At 41.9% G+C, this 13,196-nt stretch overlaps 1 long non-coding RNA gene across 1 annotated transcript; it reads left to right on the forward strand.

Moving 5' to 3' along the window:
* The first annotated feature begins 170 nt into the window (after nucleotides 1-170).
* LOC132028452 (uncharacterized) lies at nucleotides 171-12,858 on the forward strand. The gene is made up of 3 exons (XR_009407454.1): nucleotides 171-1,127; nucleotides 3,874-3,941; nucleotides 12,305-12,858. It is a non-coding gene; the product is annotated as an uncharacterized LOC132028452 (long non-coding RNA).
* The last annotated feature ends 338 nt before the right edge of the window (nucleotides 12,859-13,196 follow it).

Below are 13,196 nucleotides of genomic sequence, written 5' to 3' on the forward strand. Positions count from 1 at the left end.
CGGCGGCCCCACACTTCCTCTCCGCCACCGGGCCCGGCTCGCCTGTCACTGCAGCTGCAGGCGGGAGGAGCTGGGACGGGAATGCGGTGATGTCACCGGCCAAGGGAGGGGGCCCGCAGCGCGGCCGGAGGTCGCCTCGCAGCGGCCACAGGAGGGCGGCAGCAGGACGGCGGCGCAGCCCGGGGGACCCGGAGGCCGGGGCAGCTCTTTGCCAGGACACCAGGATGAGACACAGCGCCCGCTGCGTCTAGGGGCAAGCTGGCCGGGGCGAGGTGGCCGGGACAAGAACAGCTCAGCCAGCCAGAGTTTGTATGAGCCGGCTGGGCCCCTACTGAGAGGCTGGGCGCCTTAAAAGTCCCTTCGGTATGAACTGGCCTGAGAAAGACCAAATTTATTCACTGCGGGCAGGCGACCCCGGCCTGGGGAGCACCGAGGGGGGTGAGGCGCTGCCTGGATTTCGCTCCTGAGTCATTCTACAAGTTTCTTTGCCTAAGCTGGGCAAATGTTATGAATCCTATTATTGTGAGCCTCCCCTCTATAGGAGGTGGAGAAGGAGGCTTAGAGAGGTGATGCTGTGTCCTATGACCTCTTGCCTCCTTCCTGCAAATCCAGGGCTGTCCCCTCTGGGCCTTGTTGCTAACGTACATTTCTTATGCATTTTTCTGCACTTAGGGTGGCTTCAGCTCAGACTGCCAGTTTGGATGACCTGACTGGGCCTCTATCTTAGAGGCTGCGTCCCTTAAATATCCCTAAAGTATGAAACTGCTGGAGAAGGGCACACCTAGTTTGTCTAGGAGCCTGCCACTCTTCCACTTAGCAGCCCTCAGAACAGTCTCTGCCTCCTCCCCGCCAGCTCCACGGCAACAAAATGGAGTAGTAAGGCCAGCCTTGGTCAAGGAGAGATTACAGTCTGTGGGACCAATAGATGGCAAATGGCCCATCACAGCATCCTGGGTGAGGTGCTCTGACATGTCAACATTAAACATTTAAACACATTAAAAAACTCTTCCTGGGAAACCCAGAGAACCACCATCAGATTTGGACTTGGGGATTTTTCTCTTTGTGATTTCGAGACTTGAAGGTCAGCTATGAACTAGAAGAGAGAAGGAAAAGATGTGCCCTAAACTGTGAGTAGTGGTTTTCCTAATGGGGTTGGGGTGGAGGGAATTTCTGTTTGGCTCAGTAATACTTTGATGTAGGTCTCAATCTTACAAAAATATAGTTGTTTATGAGGAGTGTAAAAAAGAAAAACACTTAAGGCCCTGCACAACCCCGTCCAAGCATACTACTCCATGATCATCACACATCTCTCTCCAGCTGCAAGCCCAGGGGCTGGAGAGACCTAGAAAGTTTGCTAGTTTAACAAACCAGCCCTAAATATCAACTCCAGGTTTTGTGGAGACAGAAGGACTGTGAACACTGTGCCCATAGTGACCTCCATAGGCTGTTCTTACCTGATTCCTGGAGACTTCAGTCAGTAACTTGGGCAATCCACGAGCAAATCCACCGTAGATGCTCTTCCCTCTTCCTCCTTCCTTTTCCGGGCCAACTAATTTAGCCATCAGCAGCATTGAACTCCATGCTTGAGTTATGCAAGTTACTGGTCCAAATTATTCTGCAGCTGTGCTTTTGCTGTTGTACATTACCCCAATTTTCTGCATTAATATATTAAAAGTCATTATTAAAGCTATATTTTGGACCATATAGCATTTCTATGGGCTGGAGATACCCAGCACCTTGACACGTCCAACTTTGTAGACCTCTAAAGACAATCCTAGTTTTTTAATTCTCCATTTAATTGTGAAACTTAGTGATGGTCAAAAGACATCAATAAATAAAGTTGAGTAAAACATATGGGACAAGCTCACAAAATCTGAGTTTCAATTTATGTAGTCTGAAGTGGAGAAGTTTTTTTTTGTTTGTTTGTTTGTTTTATAGATTTTTATTTATTTATTTATTTGACAGACAGAGATCACAAGTAGGCAGAGAGGCAGGCAGAGATAGAGAAAGGAGGAAGCAGGCTCTCTGCGGAGCAGAGAGCCCGATGCGGGGCTCCATCCCAGGACCCTGGGATCATGACCTGAGCCGAAGGCAGAGGCTTTAAACCCACTGAGCCACCCAGGCTCCCCTGAAGTGGAGAAGTTTTTTAAAACTTTTTTTTTTTTTTTTACATTTTATTGGGGTGCCTAGGTGGCTTCGTGGGGTAAGCCTCTGCCTCAGCTCAGGTCATGATCTCAGGGTCCTGGGATCAAGTCCCACGTGGGGCTCTCTGCTCAGCAGGGCAGCCTGCTTCTCCCCATCCCTCCTGCCTATCTGCCTACTTGTGACTTCTGTCAAATAAATAAATAAAATTTTATTTTAAAAGATTTTATTTATTTATTTGGCAGTGAGAGACACAGTGAGAGAGGGAACACAAGCAGAGGGAGTGGGAGAGGGAGAAGCAGGCTTCCTGCCAAGCAGGGAGCCTGATGTGGGGCTTGATCCCAGGACTCTGGGATCATGACCTCAGCGGAAGGTAGATGCTTAACGACTGAGCCACCCAGGCATCCCTAAAACTTTTTTAAGGGAAAATTTCAAGTATACATAAGAGTAGATTGAGAGTCATATACTCTGCTGACTAAGCCAGCCAGGCACTACTATTTTAAGTTTTTGAAGAACTGCCATACTGGTTTCCATAGGGACTGTACCATTTTACATTCCCATTAATAATTTCTTTCTTGTTTTGTTTTGAATTGGTTGATTTTACTTTCAAGGGTTGGGTTTTTTTTTCTCTCACTTTTTCCCAACTTTTTATTTTGACATAATTTCAGACCTACAGAAAATTGCAAATAATCCCCATCTGCCTCTCATCCAGATTCCCCAAATAATAACATTTTACCACACTGGCTTTATCCTTTTTTCTTCTCTCACCTTTTCTATTTTCCTCATGCTGTTGGACAGTGAATTGCAGGCGTGATGCCCCTTTATTCCTATTTCACAGTTTTCCTAGAAATAAGGACATTCACTTACATAATCACTATACAATGATCGAAATCTAGATATTAATATCAATGCAAAACCATTATCTAATCAACATAACTTAGATTTCACCAAATGCCCCAACAATAGAGGAAGAGAAAATCCCAGATTACGCCTTGTATTGCTATCTACTTGCTCTCTTTTAATCTTTTAATCAGTTCCTCTCTGGGTCTTTCATGACCAGTGATGTCTCAAAGATTACTAGCCAGTTACTTTGTCCTTCAGCTTGAGTTGTCTTATGTTCCTAATGGTTAGATTCAGGCTAAACATTTTTGGCATGATTAGCCCTGAATTATAGATGCAGGCTAAACATTTTTGGCATGATGCTGACGTCTAGTTACTGATGATGTTAACATTGAGCATTTGATTAAGGTGGCGTCTGTCAGGTTTCTACACGGCTAACTCACTATTTTTCCTTGTATAATTCGCAAATATCCTGTGCTATCTACTTGCTCTCTTTTAATCACAGGTGCATTAAGACTATATAAATTTTATGTCACTCCTCCGACTCTCACCTATTCATTCCTTAGCGCATCTATTGTTTTTTGTTTTTTCCCATGATTCAGGGATCACAGTGATAGTTGCCAAATGGTAATTTTCCAGCATGGTCATTCCATATACAATTATTAATTGGCTCTCTACTACAAGGAGAACATTTATTTGTTTCAGTCTCCATGGGTTCACAGACTTTTTTAATTATCCCCGGGGCTGCGATACTTTGCTATCATGATTTCTTTTACTGTTTAAATTGTCAAGATTGGGGCAGTGGGAGCCCCTTCAAGCTGACTCCTACATTTTTATGTCCTCATCATCTTGGAATGCTTTCTTACTTTCTGGCACCATAAAATGTTCCAGGTTTAAGAACAAGCCATTTCTACAAGGACTCCTGGTGGAAAATGAAGGAACCAAGCTCTGGGTGCCAGGTGGGATCATTGTTACAGTTGCAATTTCTTCTCTTCCTCTTCCATCTTCATCTTTACCTTCTTTTTTACACACCCATAGAACTATGATAACATCACAAACTTTCTTCCCCAAATCCCTCAGTCTCAGCTGAGGAATACTCAGGAATACCAGCCAATACTGCTGGCCAGTATTCAGATTTACCCAGTTGTCCCGTAAATATCTTCCTATTGTGAGTTTGCTCAGTCAGGACCCAGAGAAGGTGAACACATTGCAAATAAGTATAGCCACATGTACAAATGTGGGGATGGTAGCAAAGTTAATGCAACAAGGAAATTTTAATTGTAATAACATAACATAATTAATGCCGGTGAGCCCATCCCCTAGCCTCAATAGTTACCAATATCTAGCCAAACTTATTTCACTGCCCTGTGCTTTAATTCTTTCAAAGAAAATCTCACGTGTTCTATCAAGTCATCTGTGAGTACTTCTCCAAAAGAGAAGGACTTCTTTTTCTCTCTGGCAATATAACCACAATATAATGATCACAGATCAAAAACCGTCACCAATACCCCTACCACCAAACATCCAGTCCATATTCAGGTTTTCGTGCTCCACATTGCATTTATTTATGCTTCTTAAAGCTATCAGAAAAATCAATTTTATGAGGTAAGATTTATAATCAATACAGTGCACCGTGTTAAGTGTACAATTCCCGTTTTGACAGGTATATATACTTGTGTTATTACCTGCACACTCCAGATATGAAACACATCCATTGCCCTGAAAATTTCTCTTGTGCCCCTTCTCAGTCAACTCCCCCTGCTAAACACAACCTCTAGCTCCAGGTGACGAGTGTTTCTGTTACCACAGATCACTTCCTGTATGTTCATCCATGTTGTAGCGTGTGTCAACATTTCTTTCTTTCTTTCTTTCTTTCTTTCTTTCTTTCTTTCTTTCTTTTTTTAGAGAGAGAGCGAGATAGAGCGAGAGCACGCACAAATAGGGGAAAAGGCAGAGGGAGAGAGAGAAGCAGTATCCCTGCTGAACAGGGAGCCCGACATGGGGCTCGATCCCAGGACCCTGGGATAATGACCCGTGCCGAAGGCAGACACTTAACCGACTGAGCCACCCAGTTGCCCCGCGTGTGTCAACATTTCACTGCTATGTGGAACTCTGTAGTATGAATATAACCTAAATTGTGTATCTTTTCAGCTGTTGATCGACATTAGAATTGTTTCCAAGTTTTTGCTATGATGCCTAAAGCAGTTTTGAAAGTTCATGTACAATCTTTGTGTGGACGGATTTTCAATTTTCTCACATAAAAATCTAGGAATGGAATTGCTGGCTGCGTGAAAGTGTATGTTTGACTTTATGAGGAACAGCCAAACTGTTTTCCAAAGTGGTTGTACCATTTTACATTATTGGATTGTTTTCTTATTGGTGAGTTATGAAGTTGAATGGGTGGACATTATATAGAAAAAAAAAGAATCTTAATTCTTATCTCACACCACACATATACATTATCTTGAAATGGATCATAGACCCAATTTAAAAGCTAAAACTATAAAACTGTAACTGCATCTCACAAAGGTTGATGTATTGTATTTTAATTTTAATTTAGTGAAAATAAGTTTTAATTTCCCTCACAAGTTTTCCATTGAGTTAGTCATTGAGAAGTGTGTTATTTAATTTACGAAGATTTGGGAGTTTTACAGTGAATATATTTTACATGATTTCAGTAATTTGAAATATTATGAGGCTTGTTTTATGACCCAGCATAGAATCTATCATATGCTTTTGGAAAAAAAAAAAAAAAAACATGTATTCTACAGTTTTGGGCAGCGTCTTATATTACTTAAGTCAAGTTAGTGGGTCATATTGTTTGTCTTCTATATCCCTACTGATTTACATTATAGTTGTTTTATTGATGTATTGAATACACAGAAGTATTCATGTGGGGTTTTTTTAAAGTTTTTTTTTTTTTTTTTTTAAGTAATCTCTGCTACACCCAACATGGGGCTTGAACTCAGGACCTTGAGATGGAGAGTCACAGGCTCCTCTGACTGACTGAGCCAGCCAGGCGCCCCCAAGAGAGAAGCATTCAAATCTCCAACTGTAATTGTGGATTTGTCTTTTCCTCCTTTCAGCTCTCTCTCTCTCTTTTTTTTTTAAAGATTTTATTTATTTATTTGACAGACAGAGATTACAAATAGGCAGAGAGGCAGTCAGAGAGAGGAGGAAGCAGGCTCCCTGCTGAGCAGAGAGCCGGATGCGGGGCTCGATCCCAGGACCCTGGGATTATGACCTGAGCCGAAGGCTCAGCTTTAACCCGCTGAGCCACCCAGGCGCCCCAATTCTCTCTCTCTTTTTAAAAAGATTTTATTTATTTATTTGACAGAGATCACAAGTACGCAGAGAGGCAGGCGGGGGCGGGGGAAGCAAGCTCCCCACCGAGCAGGGAGCCCGATGCGGGGCTCAATCCCAGGACCCTGAGATCATGACCTGATCTGAAGGCGGAGGCTTTAACCCACTGAGCCATTCAGGAGCCCCTTCCTCCTTTCAGTTCTATTAATTTTTGCTTCTTAGTATTTTGAGACTCTGTTATTATGTACATATACATTTTGGACTGTAAGATCTCCTGATGAATTTAACTCTTTATCATGATGATAAGATATTTTTTTTAATCCTTGGTAATACTCTTTATTCCCAAATCTCTTTGGTCTGATATTAATATAGCCATTTCAGCTTTTTTACAATTACTGTTTGCAGGGTATCTTTCCCCATGCATTAAATGTGTATTTATATTTTAAGTGATTTTTCCCTCTCTGGTGTGCTGAAGCCACCCCAATGGTGTTTTGGTGCTCTGCTCTAGATCTGGTTCAGTTTTTCTAACTTTATCCTCTCCCCTCCTGGGAAGCAGATTGTGGACTCTGAGGTATGATCTTGAATACTATCATTGTAAGTGGAATCATGTAGTGATGTAAGTGGAATAATGAGTATCTTCTTTTTTTAAGATTTTATTTATTTATTTGACAGAGAGAGACAGAGATCTCAAGTAGGCAGAGAGGCAGGTAGAGAGAGGGGGAAGCAGGCTCCCCACTGAGCAGAGAGCCAGATGTGGGGCTTGATCCCAGGACACTTGAATCATGACATGAGCTGAGGCAGAGGCTTTAACCCACTGAGCCACCCAGGTGCCCCATGAAGTATCTTCTTATGACTGGCTTATTTCATTTAGCATAGTGCCCTAAAGATTCATCCATATTGTATATACATTGGAATTTCCTCCCTTTTTAAAGCTGCATAGTATTCCATTGTGTGTAGATACCATATATGTATTTGCTTATCCATTTATCTGTTGATAGGTACTTGAGTTGTTTCCACTTCTTGGCTACTGTGAATAATGTTGCTATGCGTATAGGTGTGCAAATATCACTTCAAGACTCTTCTTTCAATTCTTTTGAGTATATACCCAGAAGTGGAATTTCTGTGTCATCTGCAGTTCTATAGCAGTGATACCATTTTACGTTCCCATCGGCAGTGTGCAAAGGTTTCAGTTTCTCCATGTCCTTGACAGTGTGTTTTGTTTTATTTATATAGTAGCCCTCATAATGGGTGTGAAAGGGCATCTCATTGTGCTTTGATTTGCCTTTCTCTAATGTTTAGTATCTTATGTGCTTATGAGCTATTTGTATATCTTCTTTGGAGAAATGTCTGTTCAAGTTCTTCACTCGTTTTTGAACTGGGTTTTTTAACCTTTTGCTGTTGCATTTTAGTAATTCTTTCTGTATTCTGGATATTAATCCCTTGTCAGATATATGATTTGCAAATATTTTCTCCCATTCTGTGGGTTTCCCTTTTACTCTGTTGACAGTATCTTTTGACGCACAAAAAATTTTTTAAAAGATTTTATTTATTCATTTGACAGAGATCACAAGTAGGCAGAGAGGCAGGCAGAGAGAGAGGGGGAAGGAGGCCCCTCACTGAGCAGAGAGCCCGATGTGGGGCTCAATCCCAGGATCCTGAGATCATGACCCGAGCTGAAGGCAGAAGTTCAACCCACTGAGCCACCTAGGCACCCCTGATGCACAAATTTTAAAATTTTTATGAAGTCCAATTTGTCTGCCTTTTTTGTTGTTGCTTGTGCCTTTGGTGTCATATCCAAGAAATCATTACGAAATCTGATGTCAGGAGGCTTTTATGCTATATTTTCCCTTAGGAGTTTTATTGTTTTAGGTCTTGGATCCATTAGATCCATTTTGAGTTAAATTTTACATATGGTGTTAGATAAGGGTCACACTTTATTCTTTTTTTTAAAAGATTTTATTTATTTATTTGACAGAGAGAGATATCACAAGTAGGCAGTGAGGCAGGCATAAAGAGGGGGAAGCAGGCTCGGGGCTCAATCCCAGGACCTTCAGATCATGACCTGGGCTGAAGGCAGAGGCTTAAACCACTGAAACACCCAGGTGCCCCCACTTTATTCTTTTATATGGGAATGTCCAGTTTTCCCAGGACCATTTGTTGAAAGATTTTTTTTCCCTACTTTTTTGCCTCTTGTCACCCTTGTCAAAAATCATTTGAATATATATGCAGAAGGTTTATTTCTGGGTTGTATATTCTATTCCATTTGTCTATATGTCTCTTTATGCTGGTATCACTCTGTTTTGATTATTTTAATTTTGCTGTAAGTTTTAAAGTCAGGAGGTGTGAGTCCTCCAGTTTTTCAAGATTGTTTTGGCTGTACAAGACCCCTTGAGAGTCCATATTGATTTTAGAAATTTTTTTCTTGTCATGGTTCTTTTCTATTTCTGCCAAAAATACCATGGGGATTTTGATAGGAACTGAATTTACGTTGAACCTGTAGATTGCTTTGGGTGGCATTGCTATTTTAACACTGTTAAGTTTTCCAATCTATGAACATTGGATGTCTTTCCACTTATATAGGATTTCTTTAATTTCTTTCAGCAGTGTTTTGTATTTTTCATCGTAAGTAGTCTTTCTCTTCCTTGATTAAGTTAATTTCCAAGTATTTTATTCTCTCTCTCTCTCTCTCTCTTTAGGCAGTGGGGAAGAGGCAGAGAGAGAGGGAGAGAGAGAATCTTAAGCAGGCTCTATGTCCAGTGTGGAGCCCAATGCAGGACTCAATCTCACAACCCTTAGATCATGACTTAACTGAAATCAAGAATCAGACGTTTAACCAACTGAGCCACCCAGGCGCCCCTTTTAGTCTCTTTGATGCTAATTATTCCTAATTTCTTTTTCAGATTGTTTGTGGTTAGTAAAAGAAATACGAATGAACTAATGTGTTGACTTTGTATCTTTCTACCTTTTGAATTCATGTATTAGTTGTAACCATGTGAGCGCGCACGCGTGTGTGTGTGTGTGTGTGTGTGATCTTTAGGGTTTTTTACATATAAAATCACATCATTGCAAGCAGATTATTATTTAGCCAAGGATTCATGGGGACCATCCATGCATATTTCTGGATACTTGCTCTGCCTCGCTCCCTCTTCCCAGTACTCTGCCTTGTAAACCATAGGTACTTTATCCTTCCCAAACTCTTTATCTCTGTCTCCTTGACTCTTGAGACCACAGGCCTGTCTTTTAGTTCCCCTTTATTTTTTTTTTTTTTTAAGATTTTTTTTTTTTTTTTTTTTTTTTGACAGAGAGAGATGACAAGCAGGCGGAGAGGCAGGCAGAGAGAGAGGAGGAAGCAGGCTCCCTGCTGAGCAGAGAGCCCGATGCAGGGCTCTATCCCAGGACCCTGGGATCATGACCCGAGCCGAAGGCAGCGGCTTAACCCACTGAGCCACCCAGGCTCCCCTAGTTCCCCTTTCTTACCCAACAGTTTAGAAATTCCTTCAGGGAGAAAGCTTGAAAAATCACAGGGCTCATCTTTGCTTCTCTTCTTGCAGGGATCACAGTTCTGTGCTATCTCTTGTGAATATCTTAAAAACAATTCTACACATAGTTTGTCCAGTTTTCCAGTTGTTTACAGTGGGAAAGTAACTTTGAACCTTTTTATTCCTTCATGGTCAGTGTGGAAAAGTAGCTATCTCCTCTTAAGTCTTTCTTTTTTTTTTAAATGGGAAAAAAACCCCAAATGTGTTTGTAAAGGATTAACATCATTGTTTATGAAGAGCAGAGTTAATTCTTCTTAGAGGATGTGTGAGAGTTAGTGGAGTTGCTGAAACTAGACAGAGACATTTTTTTTTTGAACAAAATTTTCTTCTCCAAAGGAGTTCGAGGACAGCTTTCTGGTTGACGATGAAACACACATCCCCAGGGATGGCAGAGAGCATTCTGAAGTCCTGGCACTTTTGGTGCATCCTGGCAGGTTCTAGATGGGGCACAGGGTCCTAAGGGGGCAGGGAAGGAGGAATCCTCGACCACAGTTGTTGGTCTTGGAATTTCACAGTTTTCCTGTGACATCCTTGTTTCTGAACTGCCTGTTTCTGCCTAGAAAATTCAGAGCCACATGAAGGCTGCAGGGATATCCAACCGAAGGATCTGCCTGTGCTGAGACTCTCTCCTTATGCCTGAGCACTAAGCTGACATTTTCTCCTCCAAGATCTGCAACTGCCTTTCTTGTTCTCCTGACTTTCAGCTTCTTTACTACCCCAAAATAGATTTCCCTCACTTAAACCAAGGTTGATTTCCACTTTCTCCCCACTCCGCTCCCCACCTCCCAGGGACCATATGGCAATATCTGGATACTTCTCTCATTGTCACAACTTGCAGAGGTGCCACTAACATCGTGAGAAGAGGCCAGGGACGCTACTAGACATCTTGCAATGCATGGATCAGCCCCCACACAAAAAAAGAATTACCCAACTTAAAATGTCAGTAATACCCAAGTTGAAACCCTGATTTAGAGACTTGATCGGATTCCACATCATTTTTTTTTTTACAAGCCTATTTCATATTTAGTGTTGGGAAACCCAATTGCATTATGGCACATCTAGTTACCTCCTAGTGACACTAAGATCGATCAGCAGATTTAAGTGTTGTCAGCCTGATCCATCAATAGCAAAGCTCCAGATCAGCTTTTCCCCTCAGGTTTTTTCAGCCTTTGTGATCTTCATCTAAATCAATTACTTTATTTGAGGCTTAAAAATTGTGTGATCATGGGGCTCCTGAGTGGCTCAGTGGGTTGAAGCCTCTGCCTTCAACTCAGGTCATGATCCCGGGGTCCTGGGATCGAGCCCCACATCAGACTCTCTGCTGGGCGGGGAGCCTGCTTCCTCCCCTCTCTCTGCCTGCCTCTCTGCTTACTTGTGATCTCTGTCTGCCAAATAAATAAATAAAATCTTTTTAAAAAATTGTGTGATCCTACTTTTGTCAACATCTCTGCATTAGCTAGAAAAATTTTTAATGAAGTTTTCATTTTAATTCCAGTGTAGTTCACATTCAACAATTCTATACAATTCCATTCCCAGAGCTCACTGTAACAAGTGCCTTCCTTATTCCCAATCCCTTTATTTCTCCTTATTTCACCTATCCCCCTACCCGCCTCCCCTCTGGTAACCATCAGTTTGTTCTCCATAGTTAAAAGTCTGTTTCTTAGTTTTTCCTCTATCTCTCTTTCTCCTTTGTTCATTTGTTTTGTTTTTTAAATTCCACGTATGAGTGAAATCAAATGGAATTTGTCTTTCTCTGCCTGACCTGTTTCGCTTAGTGCTTTACTCTGTAGTTCCATCCATGTCATTGCAAATGGCAGTACTTCAATTTTTTTATGGCTGAGTAATATTCCTGTGTGTGTGTGTGTGTGTGTGTGTGTACATACCAATGTGCCACATCTTCTTTTTTTAAATTTTATTTATTTATTTGACAGAGAGAGACACAGTGAGAGAAGGAACACAAGCAGGGAGAGTGTGAGAGGGAGAAGCAGGCTTCCCGCCGAGCAGGGAGCCTGATGTGAGGCTCGATACCAGGACTCTGGAATCATGAGCTGAGCCCAAGGCAGACACTTAATGACTGAGCCACCCTGGTGCTCCTGTACCACATCTTCTTTATCCACTCATTTGTTAATGGACACTCGGACTGCTCCCATAATTTGGATATTGTAAATAATGTTGCTATAAATGTAGGGATGAATGTGTGCCTTCGAATTAATGTTTTTCTGTTTTTTAAAGATGTATTTATTGGGGTGCCAAGGTCGCTCAGCCGATTAAGCATCCGCTTTCAGCTCAGGTCATGATCCCAGGATCCTGGGATGGAGTCCTGCATTGGGCTCCCTGCTCAGCAGGGAGCCTGCTTCTCCTCCTCCTTCTGCCCGCCCCCTGCTCGGGCTCTTGCTTTTTCTTACTCACTCTCTCTCAAATAAATAAATAAATAAACAATCTTTAACAGAATAAAGATGTATTTATTTTTTTTATTTTAGAGGGAGAGAGCGAGAAATTGCAGTGGTGAGGGGCAGAGGGAGAAGAAGAGAGAAACTCCAAGCCCACTCTGCACTGCTTGTGGAGCTCCATGTGAGACTCACTCTCAAGATTCTGAGATCACAACCTGAGCTGAAAGCAAGAATCGGTCGTCCAACCAACTGTGCTACCTAGGGGCCTGTGTTTTTGTATTTGGGGGGTAGATACCCAGTAGAGCAATTACTGGATTGTAGAGCCGTTCCATTTTTAACTTTTTGAGGAAACTCCATACTGTTTTTCAGAGTGGCTGCACCAGCTTGTATTTCCACCAAAAGTGTAAGAGGGTTCTTTTTTCTCCACATCCTCGCCGACACTTGTTTTCTGTGTTTTTTATTTTATTCCTTCTGACAGGTGTGAGGGGGTATATCTTTGTCATTGACTAGAAATTTTTGAAGAACTTTCATTCATTATCAGTTTGGTTACCCAGAGGTAGAGTTCATAGAGGATGAGTAAAATGCTTGACTACTTCTCTTAATGCACCAGCTTTCAGAAAAAAAAAAAAAAAAAAAAAAAAAAAGACTTAATATGCTAACAGTCTTCAAAAGTGATTAATGAGCTATTTGTTTTGGGGTTGTTGTTGGGTTATATTTTTTGTTTGTTTGTTTTTTGGGTTTGGGTTTGTTGTTGTTGTTTGGGTATCATAATGAACTCCTGTACATATTTGATGTGTTCCAACTCAAGCTGAGGTCATCTGAGCATGTCTTATTCCTGGCAACCGAGGCTGGCTGGCTGCTGGAACTTCCGCTGGGTCTGATGGCCTGCCCTCTCCCCCCCATAACTTCTTCCTGTGGTGGTTTCTTCTTTCTTTCTCCCTGTGGTTTCTTCAAGCACGGTGTTTGAGTTCCAAAATCAAAT

The sequence above is a fragment of the Mustela nigripes genome, chromosome 12, assembly GCF_022355385.1.
Source record: "Mustela nigripes isolate SB6536 chromosome 12, MUSNIG.SB6536, whole genome shotgun sequence".
Classification (NCBI taxonomy): Eukaryota; Metazoa; Chordata; class Mammalia; order Carnivora; family Mustelidae; genus Mustela; species Mustela nigripes.